Source organism: Euprymna scolopes, chromosome 3 (assembly GCF_053919585.1).
Source record: "Euprymna scolopes isolate OS-2025 chromosome 3, ASM5391958v1, whole genome shotgun sequence".
Taxonomy (NCBI): Eukaryota; Metazoa; Mollusca; class Cephalopoda; order Sepiida; family Sepiolidae; genus Euprymna; species Euprymna scolopes.
The window spans coordinates 48,156,411-48,169,293 of NC_136484.1; the positions used below are offsets into that span (position 1 = coordinate 48,156,411).

At 32.3% G+C, this 12,883-nt stretch overlaps 1 protein-coding gene across 3 annotated transcripts in view; it reads right to left on the minus strand.

Annotated features, from left to right (window-relative positions):
* The window catches only part of LOC145254776 (uncharacterized), a 96,476-nt gene that overhangs the window by 59,766 nt on the left and 23,827 nt on the right, over nucleotides 1-12,883 (minus strand). The window lies entirely within an intron of this gene.

Consider the following 12,883-nt stretch of genomic DNA (forward strand, 5'->3'; position numbering starts at 1 on the left):
CCTCTTAGAATACAATTAACCAGATATTAGAGAACAAAAATGATCTAATGACCGGTTACTATCATTCAGACATTACTATCATTCAGACAGTATTTAATTTTTTTTTTTTTTACTTCCTGCCATTATATTCTTGAGGGAAACAATATAACTCTGATATGTTTGTGAATGGCTTCTGCAGGCAATTTCTTCCCAAATTAAGCACAAACATGTCTACTGGATCCACAACGATGAGTTATTTTGCCCCAAATAACTGTAATGTGTCTGGTATTCTTTTTACCAGGGACATTACACGTCAATTATATTTTGATAATAAACTATTTTGAAGAACATGAAAAAAAAAAACATGAAATATAATTGAAATTTAATAACGTACTGATTATTTTAACAATGTTTTTAGCTGCAACAAGTAAATCTTACTTTAATAAAGAATTTCAAAATAACAAATAAAATCTGGTTTGTTTTAGTAAATCATTAAAAAAGATCTTTAAATGAGCATTTATCAAAGAAATTAAAATCAGAATTTAACAAAATTTTTGCAGAAGATATTTGTTCACCATTTTCAAATTTTATGAAGTTGTTTTTTTACTTTTTGATATCAGTTTTGTTTTCACAAAAGACAGTGATTATTTTCATTCTTTTTCTTTCTTTTTTTTTTTTGCAATAGATCATGAACAATTTCAAAACATCTTGGAATTCCTGCAAGATTCCTTATGATGGTAGAAAAAGTCAGATAAGAATTTAAAGAGTGAAAAAGTTCTGATCGACAATCTAACCGCAACAAAACCCTGGAGTTCATTGTTAAAGGTGATATCATGTCATCCAATTTCTTCCCTGGGGCTCTCAGTATGAATAGAGATTGCTATATCCATATTCTGATTGAGGTAATGAAACCCTAGATTGACATGGGTAGACCATAAATGTGGGAGCAAGATTTGGTACCCAATAATATCAGCTAAAAGACCCAGGTGTAGCCGTCAATCACATTCCACCTGACATCAAGCCTCTCGCCTGACTGCAATCCCTTAGATTTCTTGGTGTGAGATATAATGGAAGAAGACTCCAACAGTTCCAGCTGCAAAATGAAAGACAAGCTAAAAGCCAGAATCACCAGAACCTTTAAGAGTATACATCAGGAGACAGTAATGAAAGCTTGTTCCGAAGCTATCATCAAAGGCAGATTCATTGATTGAAATTGACAGAACACATCATGAAGATAAAACTAACCAAAGCTTGATGAATGTATATAATTATAAAACTCTGTGGACCATCCAGATGTCCTTCCTTGCTTGCTTGCTTGAATCTTGTTTTCAACAATCAGGCGATTTCATTTTTTAAAAAAGGGAAGACAGGTGAATATGTATATATGTATGTATATACGCGTATGGGCATTGCTCAGAGGCTCAGGAATGAGTGTGGAGAGTTGTATGTTTTGGTTTTGATTTTAGCTGATGGCACCCAAGTCATATATATATTTTTTTTAGTTTTGATCTCACTACTATATATTAGGTTCAATATAATAATCAAGAGAGAATTGTCTCTATAATAATAAATAGGTAATCTGCATGTAAATCTTAAAATTAAGCTATTTTGTTACTTTCTTTTTCTTAAACAGTAATCTTGCGAACAGAGTGCACTTTATACATTACAATGTAAATGATTTCAAAGCATTTTATTTATTTTCTGAATCTTAAAGATTTCATTAAATGGATAGTTTTGCTTTTATGTTTCAATTTTAATCAAATTCTAACATTACTTCTTTGGCAAATATTTTTTAAAAGGTAATCCTAGGAGATAACTTACAAAAATAACTTTCATTAGCCATTTTAAAAATATGCATCAATGAACACTTACTCAAATAAAAAATTTCATGGTTTATTTAAAATACTATGATAAATAAGTTTATATTTCTGTCATCAAATTAAATTCCTTAGAAGCAATACTAAATTTAGTCTCAGGCTGGATTCATCTTCCAAAAATGAATCTATATACTACTAAACCTCCGCATATCTTGTTTGTTCTCATGTACCCTGGATGATGTCATCCAAAGATTGGGGATAATTGGGTACAATGGATGATGTAATAAAGTGATGACATCATATATCGACTATAGAATGTGGGGAAAGAAAAAAGAGATCCTTTATCTAGATGAATTATGATCCAGAGGGTTACAGATAGTCTACTAGAAAAACATCTAGATTGTACGGGGGGAGGGGGGGTCTGGTAAACAATAAGATCTTGAATTTGGTTGTACATTTACAAAGTAAATATTAGCTGACATTTCAGTTAGAAAACCAAGAGAATTACAGAGTGTACATAACAACTGGTTTCTTTTTTTTTTTTTTTTTTTTTTTGGTGTTGTTTCAAGTTACCTGACATTTTCTCTGTATAATTTTATACGTCAGATCATACAAAAACATTGCATAAACTTTGCAGTTTTCAATGCGTGCACAACATATAAATTAATCAAATGCTGTGTATATAAGAAAATCATATACCGAACTCAAGCATGATATCTATATGAAAAAAATAAAATGCCAAAGTCTGCTAAAAGAAAATGGAAAATATCTCAAAAGACCACAATTACAAAAGAAATTTTGTAGATCAAGGTTTCTCAAATGGGCCTGGACGAATTCCTTGAGAGTCCTGAAAAATTTTCAAGGGCAATAAGGATAAATTTGTAAATTTAATAGGCTTTGCAAACTCACTTCTTACATTTAGTGGGGCAGATTGCTGAAACAATCTTTCACTTGGTGCTTGTATCACTAAGTGAAAGATTCTTATGGAATATTGAGATAATCTGCCCCACTAGTTTCTGAAATTTTTAGATGAGGACTGCATGGCATAGTGGATAAAATTCAGTTGTAAAGTTACACTCTTCTGGAGATTGAATGGTTCAATCCTCAGTGTGGATGACATTCAAAATACAATTGTGAATTACTTAAGACTTCTACCCAGTCATGGCTGTCATAGATTAAATTAAGGGTTTTGTTCAAAATTGTGCAGATTCCAGAGTTTGACAGAAAAATTCCCCGAGTTCAACAAAATACACCTGAAGAAAAGTCAGAAGTTACATTAACCGAAATGTTGTGAAAATAATACTCAAGATGAGTTCAAAGTACCCAAATAATACAAATAATCACTTTCACTGGATTTTAAAAATTTGGACCAAGTTCCAGTGGTGACGCAACAAATAAAAAAAATTTTTCTAATATCATTTAAAACTCATTTTTATGCTTCTCACGCTCCTTCCTCTCTTTACTGAATGGTGGCATTTATTAACTTGAAGGAAAACAGCAGTACTGAGTTTCAGAATCATTGCACTGTGGATAACAATTTATAACATATAGCTTTTGTAACCAGAACAAATTTTTCGGCACAAACACCTTCAACTGAAAAACTGATTTAAAAACAAAAAAAAACATTGACTCTTTAGAAACACCGATAAATTCAAGTAGGTTTTAACAATACAAACACACCAACTTCCAATTTTATTGTCACTTTTATAGATGAAAAAAAAAAAAAAACACTAAAAAAAACTAACAAGCCAATATATGAAGAGTATTTCTAAAAGTATATGTCATGGTTTCCTGCTACTGGGAAGAAGCACCCAGATGCATTGTTAGAAAAAAAAAATATATATATATATATATTTGAAAGAACATGTCACAGTTTTTTTGTTTGTTGTTTTTTTTATTCAATTTTCACCCCAAACAAGGCACAGTGCCACTTTGATGTAGGGAGCTACTATCAGGGACATAAGTTGCAGGGATACTATGTAGGGAGTTGAGCAGCAAGATATCTGTTCACATTACACATGAACTTGTGCATGTCAGTATAGTTGGGAAAGCAGGAACTCGGAATGGAGTTCCAAAGTCTAGCAGTTCTAGGGAAAAAACTATTAAAGTAGACGGCTTTCTTACATCTAGGGATTTCTAGTGTGTGGGGATGGAATTTTGCTATTTGTCGGGTTTGTCGGGGGTATTTACATCGAGAGGGTACAAGAGCTTGTAGTTCGTCAGAGCATCTACCATTAAAATACTTGTAAAACAAGTACAGAGACGCAATATTTTGTCGATGGGACAGAGGTTGAAACTTAGATAACAGTTCAGGGCCTATCAGGTTGGCAACTCTCTTTTGAACCCTGTCCAGGAGCGAGAGACTAGTAGCAGGTGTACCAGCCCAAATGTGACAGCAATACTCCATACATGGGCAAATGGTGGCCTTGTAGAGGTACAGGATACTTTCAGGTGAAAGTAACTTTCTAGCATGATAAAGAGAGCCCACCTTCTCAAAAGCCTTGGCAATGCTCTCAATGTATCGGATCCAACTCATGTTCCCTGTGAACGTTAAGCTGAGGAGTTTGAAAGAAGTAATTTCATGTAATGTATCTTTAACCATAGCTATTATTGGTTGAGAAGATTTCTCGTAATTATTGAAGGAAACAAGTTTAGTCTTGGCAGCATTGAATGTGACCATCCATTTTTGTCCCCATTCCACTACAGATTGGAGGTCTTCCTCAAGTGTTTCTGCCATTTCTTTAGATATGCGTTTATTCATTTTCCCCTTGTGCCTGTTATAGAGCGTGGTGTCATCAGCAAATATACCCATCTCAAAGAGAATTTTATCAGGGAGGTCATTTATGAATATTAGGAATAATAAAGGTCCAAGGATAGACCCCTGTGGTGCACCAACATTTATATCATATTGTTTCGATGTACGACCATCGAGGACAACGTGGATTCTTCTCTTATTTAAGAAGGATTTAATTATGTTAAGTATTCGTCCAGTGATACCATATGATCTAATTTTCCTTAGAAGACCATCGTGCCATACCCTGTCAAAAGCCTTAGATATATGTAGGGCTACCGCTCTACACTCCCCCGCTTTGTCCAGTGTATAGTACATACGTTCAGAGATTACAGTTAGGATATCTGCTGTAGAACAGGCCTTAATTGCTACCACTAAAAAAAAACCTTTAACATGACTAATTGGCAAAAAACCTGTATGTAAAATGTTTATTTTCTGGCATTTTTCTTTTTTTAATATTTACTAGCGAGTCTAGGGTAGCGGAACAGCACTACTGTCAAAGGAAAAGTAAACGTCTCCTTCCTTTCACTAGTCTGTGGGAGACTCTTGGGCATGGTTGAGAACTGACTTAGCCCCCTGATCAGGGTACCGTGAGGTTATAGAAAGCAAGTGACTGATGTAATATGGAAGCAAACACAAATAATTCTGTTCATGGTTTCGGATTCTGTTGTGTTAAGCAAAAGATACCTCTGGGTACAATGGTCAGGACAATCGCCCAGTACGTGTACTGCTCGGACAGAAAGAAACTGCAACCTACTGTCTGTACAACTGCAAAGATAGCTATGGCAATACATCAAACTCTTTATTCAAGAAACAGCGTGAATAAGGTTCAGAATCAGAACACCTCGCTCGGTAAGGATTACCATGATGGACAGGTGGCACCTGATCATCATCAAATTACTCTCTGACAACCAGCGAAAAATAACGGGAAAGATCGTGGGTAGAAGAAGCAGAGGACGACAGAGAGAAACATATGCTGACAGTCTGAACACCTGGAAAGCATAAAAAATGATGAGCAACAATGAATTCATGAATGCCCGGAGGGAGAGAGATGGAGAGCCATAGTCGTCAACACCTGTACCAGGCAGGATACCACTTGAACGAGTGAGTTAACACTTATCAAGATTAAAGACCATTCAACATAAGGCTTAATGGGATGAACAGATTTTTTTTTTTATTTTATTACATTTTCACCCCAAACAAGGCAAATTGCCACTTTGGTATAGGGGGCTACTACCAGGGGCAACAACTACTGAGGTACTATGTAGGGATTTCGGCAGCAAGATGTCGGTTCACGTTACACTTGAACTTCTGCACGTCAGTACTGTTGGGGAAGCAGGGACCTGGAATGGAATTCCAAAGTCTAGTGGTTCTGGGGAAGAAACTATTGGAGTAGAAAGATCTTTTACATCTAGAGATCTCTACAGTGTGGGGGTGGGATTTAGCAGCCTGTCGGGTTTGTCAAGGGTGCTCACGTCGTGGGGGCACAAGTGATTGCAGTTCGTCAGAGCATTCACCACTAAAATACTTGTTGAACAGGCAGAGGGATGCAACATTTCGTCGATGGAACAGAGACTGAAGCTTAGATGCCAGTTCAGGGCCTATCAGGTTTGCGACTCTTTTGAACCTTGTCAGTGGAATGATGAGAGGATTGAAAATGAGTTCAGGAGGAAATCTTATACATACAAATATATAAGCATTTATACAGGGCTCTACATTGCGAGTGAAACAGTTGCATTAGCGAGTGATTTTTCAAAGTGGCGACTAGAAATAATGAAACACTTATCTTTTGGCGATTGTATTTCTTTCATCGACACTCTTGCAAAGCTCACTACTGAGTGAAAAATATATCTTTTCAGCTTTTTTTTTTTTAATAAAACGAGCAAAGTCAAATTATTTAAATAATAAAAAGTTTAACAAAACAACATACTTTTTTTTTTAACAAAGGCTGTTTAAAAAAACATCTGAGGAAATTCGAATGTTTATATGTTCAAGTATCAACATAAAATTCAGTGTATATTTAGAATTACACTTATTAAAAAACTACAAAAAAAATCTTTTATGATGTACATACTCATCATAGAACGAAAATGTCATATTCTAAAAATCATGGGAGTTTAGCTAGTAACTTTTCTATTTGGCTAGTAAACGAAAATATTTAGTTGTCAAAGGTCAACTAAAGATAAATTTGTCTGTAGAGCCCTGATATACCTAATTTTACACAATGATAGCACTATTAAAAGGATAGATGAGAATAAGAATATTTTTGCTTATATTTTCTTTGCTCAGACAAAATTTTACCACAGCTAATCAAATGGCTTACTGCTTTTCTAATCTACATCAATAAACTTCACCCAGTTTCATCTGTTTTTAAAGATTGCATCTAATAATTAGTAATGATAATAAAATTTAGTTCTTGTCCAGAATTCCCCCTATATTAAAAACAAAATTTTTTTAAACATATATGATATGTGACAAAACAAAACTATCATATTCCAAAAATCATGTAAATAGATCAAGTTTTATAAAGAAAGTCATTTTTAAATGATTAATGGGAATTCATAAGCATTACAACAAATCTAGTATGAATTATTGTTGAGTTATCTCCCTTTGTGTTTTAAGCTTTTCTTTTTTTCAAAAATGAGTGACGAGACCACTCCTTGGATGCTCATAGTATTTCATTTTCTTATTCAAAAATAAAACTTTTTGATCAATTTACATAATTTTTGGAATATGATATTGTTGTTTCAGCATGAGTATGTATACCATACAGACTTTTCTTTTATCATTTTTTAATATGGGGTGAATTCTGGACAAGAACCTAAAATTCTATGCATTACTAAAATTCAATGGACCTTGTGTTTACTTGACTGTGCATAAGGGATGACATAATGCCTAATGGAGAGAACTTGAATGCCTACTAGACACAGTCTAGTAGGCATTCAAGGTCTCTAGACACTGTCTAGTAGACATTCTAAGGTCTTTCTATACAGAAGTTTGTCAGAACAACCTGCCATGAGGATATTTTCCCTAGAAGTAAACCCTGACTAAATATTAAAAATCACACAGTATTTGCAGCTCAAATATTATCTCCTTTGTATAAATAAATCATGAGGAATGGTGCACCTTCTTCAAGCGATGTTATCACAAATAACAACACAAAGCTGGATAATCCACCAGACTAGATGAATTCTTGTCCTGGAATCCACTAAGATCAAGAGACCACAAGAAAGGTATATTATAACATATTTAAATGGTCAGTTGGGGAAGAGGAAAATTATGTTTTCAACTTTTTTACAAACTCAGTGTTCGTTAGAAAAGGAACTGTAATGGAATATTCAAATATCTATATATCTCATATTAAGTTCTAAGTGTTGCCCTCAGGTAGGGGACCCTCTTGACTTCTGAGAACTTTGATTGAAGAAAAATGAAACAGAGGAATGGTGTCATGCACTTAAACAAAATTTGAAGACACTAGGCAAGCCCTTTATAATGTCACAAAGGGAAGATGTCACAAGTCATTATGTGAACAATGACACATATACTAGACAAACCATCTTGAGCTGAAGTGTCTAGTATGACTAAAATCCTGTAGATCTTGCTTGCTTGTTATCTTGTATGTTTGTCTTTCTTCACACTGCATGATATCAAAAAAGATTTACATCATTTCATTAAAACAGGTGGATAACACTGGAAATATCCTTATAGCATCATAAATGATGAAATAAAAAAAAAGTCATCCATTAAAATGGAGAACATTGATGACACCTTATCCAAAGGATTACTAATCATTTAAGTAGACAGTGACTAATACATACACATACACATATATAAATGAACATTGTTAAAAATAACAGAGAGCTTCTGCTAAATTATACTTCTTTCATTTTTTACATTTTTCTTATGATCTTTTTTGTGTTAAAATTAAAACAAATAATATAAGTTCCATTTATATCATAAACGTTTTAAATTTTTCATTGAATCATCAGGTGGAGAAAGCAAATGAACAAACAAGCTCGAGAAAAGAAAAAAAATTAGAAAAATCGAAAAAATAAAAAAGGTATTATCAAGCAAAAGTTCTGTCATTTTTAACAATGTGTGCTTAAATGAAAAAATACTGCCTAAATATGCACAATATATATATAAATATATATATATATATATATATATATGAAAGTGAAAGTGTCTGTCTGCGTATCTGTGTGTCTGTGCGTGTACATTTCCCTAAGTAATAACTGTCAATTTTAAGTCTACAGACTCAAAATTTGATATACAGAGTACTGAGATTTGGGAAAATCGATGTGATCGGTTTTCGGACAGAAATTTGGCGATTAAAGGGTCAAAGTTCAACGATTTGACCTTTGAGAACTCTACCAAAGTCCTCCGACAATTTTGGGTCTAATCACTTGAAATTTTAGATATACATTCCTTGGACATGGATCTAACTTAATAACTTAATTTGAGCCCAAAACAATAAATTTTAAGGGGTCACAATAGGGGTCGAAGTTAAAAAATTGACCGCTTTTTTTTTTTTATTGCTCAACAATACCCAGGCAATGCTGGGCTGAAATGCTAGTGTATATATATATATATATATACTCAATGAACCATCTATATCCAAAGGGTCTAGTATAATCTTGCTCGTTTGTTATTTCCCCTTTTTTTTTCTTTGAAGATTGTAATGTTGGGTATGGGGCAGCCAAACCAACTGCCAACATTGCCCTGTTTTTTTATTCAAACTAGCTGAGAGCTCTTTTGTATCCTCGTTGTTCTCTTAAATGCAATTATCTGGACCTCTTAAAACATTCAAAGGAAGAAAATTAAAAAAAGAAAAAAAATATGAGAAAAAGGATGAATGAAATGAAAAGTGTTAGGAGGAGATGAAGTAGTGATAGGAAGGATGCAGAAGTGGTAATGAAAGCAGAGGTAAGAAAATGTAAATGATGTAAATAAAGAAAGGGAAAACATTAATACTATCAGCAACAGAGGATGACGTAAATAAATAACATAAATGAAGAAAAAGAAAGATAGATGTTGTTTATCTCTAACTATCTAATTTATAAATGTGCAATGTACCAACGTTGATTCACCTTGTCATGAGGCATGCAGTTAAATATAAAATTGGAGAATATAACAAAATATATTTAAAATGTAACCAGTGAAGAGTTGCCTCCCCTAAATTATTACATGTTCAGATATTTCTTGTCCTCACAATACGAAATCAAATTGAACTTTTACAATTGTGTGACTTTAAAAATTATACAGAGAAAAATATTTCTTATATTTTCTTAAAATAAATTGTTCATATGTACACTCTGTAATACTCTACTTCTTGACTGAAACAGATAACTTGTTATATATTGAATGTTGGGCATGTTAGCTAGTTTTAAATAACAGTTAATTTTCGTTTGGCTGTAATTAGAATTATTCAATGATGAACTGTCTGGCAAGGTTAAGGGTTAGATCAGCCATAACGTGGGAATACAGGACAGCAAATGAAAACTCGACTAAGAATGACATCATCAGAGAAGGGGAGAAGAAATTGTTAAATTATAGATTAGTTGACGACAGGGAGCAAAGTTGAACAGACAAATTAATATGGCTTGAATAGAAAAAGGTTCTCCCTCTGCCGCTCACTGTGTCTGTTGTATGTAAAATCACAAATAAAGTATCACCTATCCAGTATTACTGCAACCGGTTCTATTAATTTTGAAACATGATTGAATTTTATTCAACCAAAAATAACTTGCTTCTAATGACTTAGATTCATCTTCTACAGCAGTTTAACCCCACCTATTACCACTAGATGATGAACCCAACCAACCATTATAAGCAAGATGAAGGGTTACAGTCAGCTAACATACTTCCTAATTTCCAGCGTAGTACTACCGGAAGTGATGACAAGACAAATCAGTTCCTTCACTTTTATTATTCTTCAGTATTTCAATTGTGAAGCGATTTATTGAAATAAAATATAAGAAAAGGACATTACTGAAAAACATACAATAAAAATTAAGAAAAATTATACAGATAAAAATAACATGATTAGTCTTCATTTGAACTTTTAATAATTAAATTAAGAATTAAAAGTTTTTATTTTAATTGAAATTTTATAAGAAGGAAATTATAAAAATAAGTTGTTTTTTTTTTAATTTTAAAAATAAAAGATTTTTATTTGAATTTATATAATAAATATGTTTATGAAAATATAAAAAAAAAAAAAAAAAGAAAGATTGGAAAAACGTAATAAAAAAAAATAAATAAAATAGTGCATACACATGGGAGATATAGGCATGAAAGAAAAAAGTGAAGGAACTGATTTGCCTACCACCGCTACGCCAGAAATTAGGAAGTACGTTGGGGTTTCTAAAGAATTGGGATGAGATTTTCGGAAATCGTAAAACTGAATTTCACATGAAAACAATGGCATCTATGTATTCCTTGTATTTTTAAGATGATTATATCCAAAAAGTACAAAAATTGATAAGGTTGAAAATTATTTATTAAAGAAAATAAAAAATAGAATTTGATGAAAACGATTGTAAAACACAGGAGAGTTCAACAGGGAGGTAATTTTCCATTCAACTTAAACAAAGATGGCGGCAATTTTTCATCTGCTAACGCGATTATAATTGCTTTTTGATAATTCAGTAATATTCAGGTAATTTCGACCGCATAATTTGGAAGCTACCATTGTAACATATTAGAATTGACAAAAAAAAAAATCAGTTGAAACCATTGGTTTTTTTATCTGAAAACTATCAACTGCAAAATCTCGTCCCAATAATGTATAAGCAACAGGACGTGAGCTAGCTAACTATAACCAGATGAAGACATCAAAGTGTAATATGATCAATCAATAACAGTCACACTATTACATAAAAGAACAAAAACTAAATTTAGCATTGCATCTAATAATTGGCTAAGTAATCAAAGTACTTAATAAATATGTAATCAGCTTCAGTTTGAATTAAATTAAGTAGAGCCTAAACCGGTCACATCAGGACTTATTAGTCTGAATAAAAATAAGACTAGCCAAATTTTCTATTATTAGAGTACAGATTAGAAAAGGAATATAATGGTCCATCACATCAAGGTTTTACTTTTCACAACTTCCTTGTGATTTTCACACCATTCATATTCACCTTTACATCATGTCACAATATTTAAAAAAAAATATTGATTTAATACTTTAATTATTTTTTAGTATGATATAGTAAAAGTGACATAAATTATAAAAGAAAAATGTATGTCGGGGTGTGAGTTCCGTTATAGAAACGTTGATTTAATTTGAATAAAATAAAATACGCATCAGGTGCGCGTGAAAGACAAATTATAACACAATATTATGAAAATAAGCAAATATTTTACTTGTTTGGAATTTATAATTTAAATATATTTCGGAGTCAAACTCCATCCTCGGTATTTTGTACATCATTTATTTTTTTTCTTATTCTTATTCTTTCTTGCCGTGTTGCAAAGTTGGAGAAAGAAAACTCAGTAAAGATCCACTCACAGCCCTGGCGTTAATCTCACATAACCAACGCACCGTTCCGATATTTCAAAATATAACCGCTGAGAGACAACGCGCAGATCTCTACTAACGGACTTTTCTTTCTCCAACTTTACAACATGGCAAGAAAAAAGAAGAAAAAAAAAACCCAAAGAAACAAAATACCGAGGATGGAGTTTGACTCCAAAATATATTTAAATTATAAATTTCAAACAAGTAAAATATTTGTTTATTTTCATAATATTGTGTTATAATTTGGCTTTAAAGTGCATCTAATGCATATTTTATGTTATTAGAAAAATGTATGTGCAGGGCCAAATAGTTAGAATATTCTGCTGAGATGTTTAAACTCTTTAAAAAGTAACTAAATTAAATAAATGAATGTGGAAATGTTAATACATATGAATGCTTTAAAATGTGTTTAAATATATTTTAATACGTGATTTCTAGCGTTGATCAGGAGTCTTTGCTTTCATTTTTGATTTTGATTTTGATCATTGCCCCCATCCCAACCCCAACCCTTTTCTCTTAATTTTTTTGTAAGAAAGTATTTGAATTTTTAGAACGATAATTAGTGAATTAGTGATGTGGATAAATGTCTAAGACATTTTTTAAAAATCAATAGGATGTTGAAATTTAAATTCTATAAATATTTTGAAGTTATTTTTTTAAACCCTTAAATGGATAAAGTAATGAACTTTATTGCACGCTGAAACAGAAAACAATAACTTTTTAATTTTCAATTTTGTTTCATTTGATGAATAAGTCTTTTCTCTTAATTTC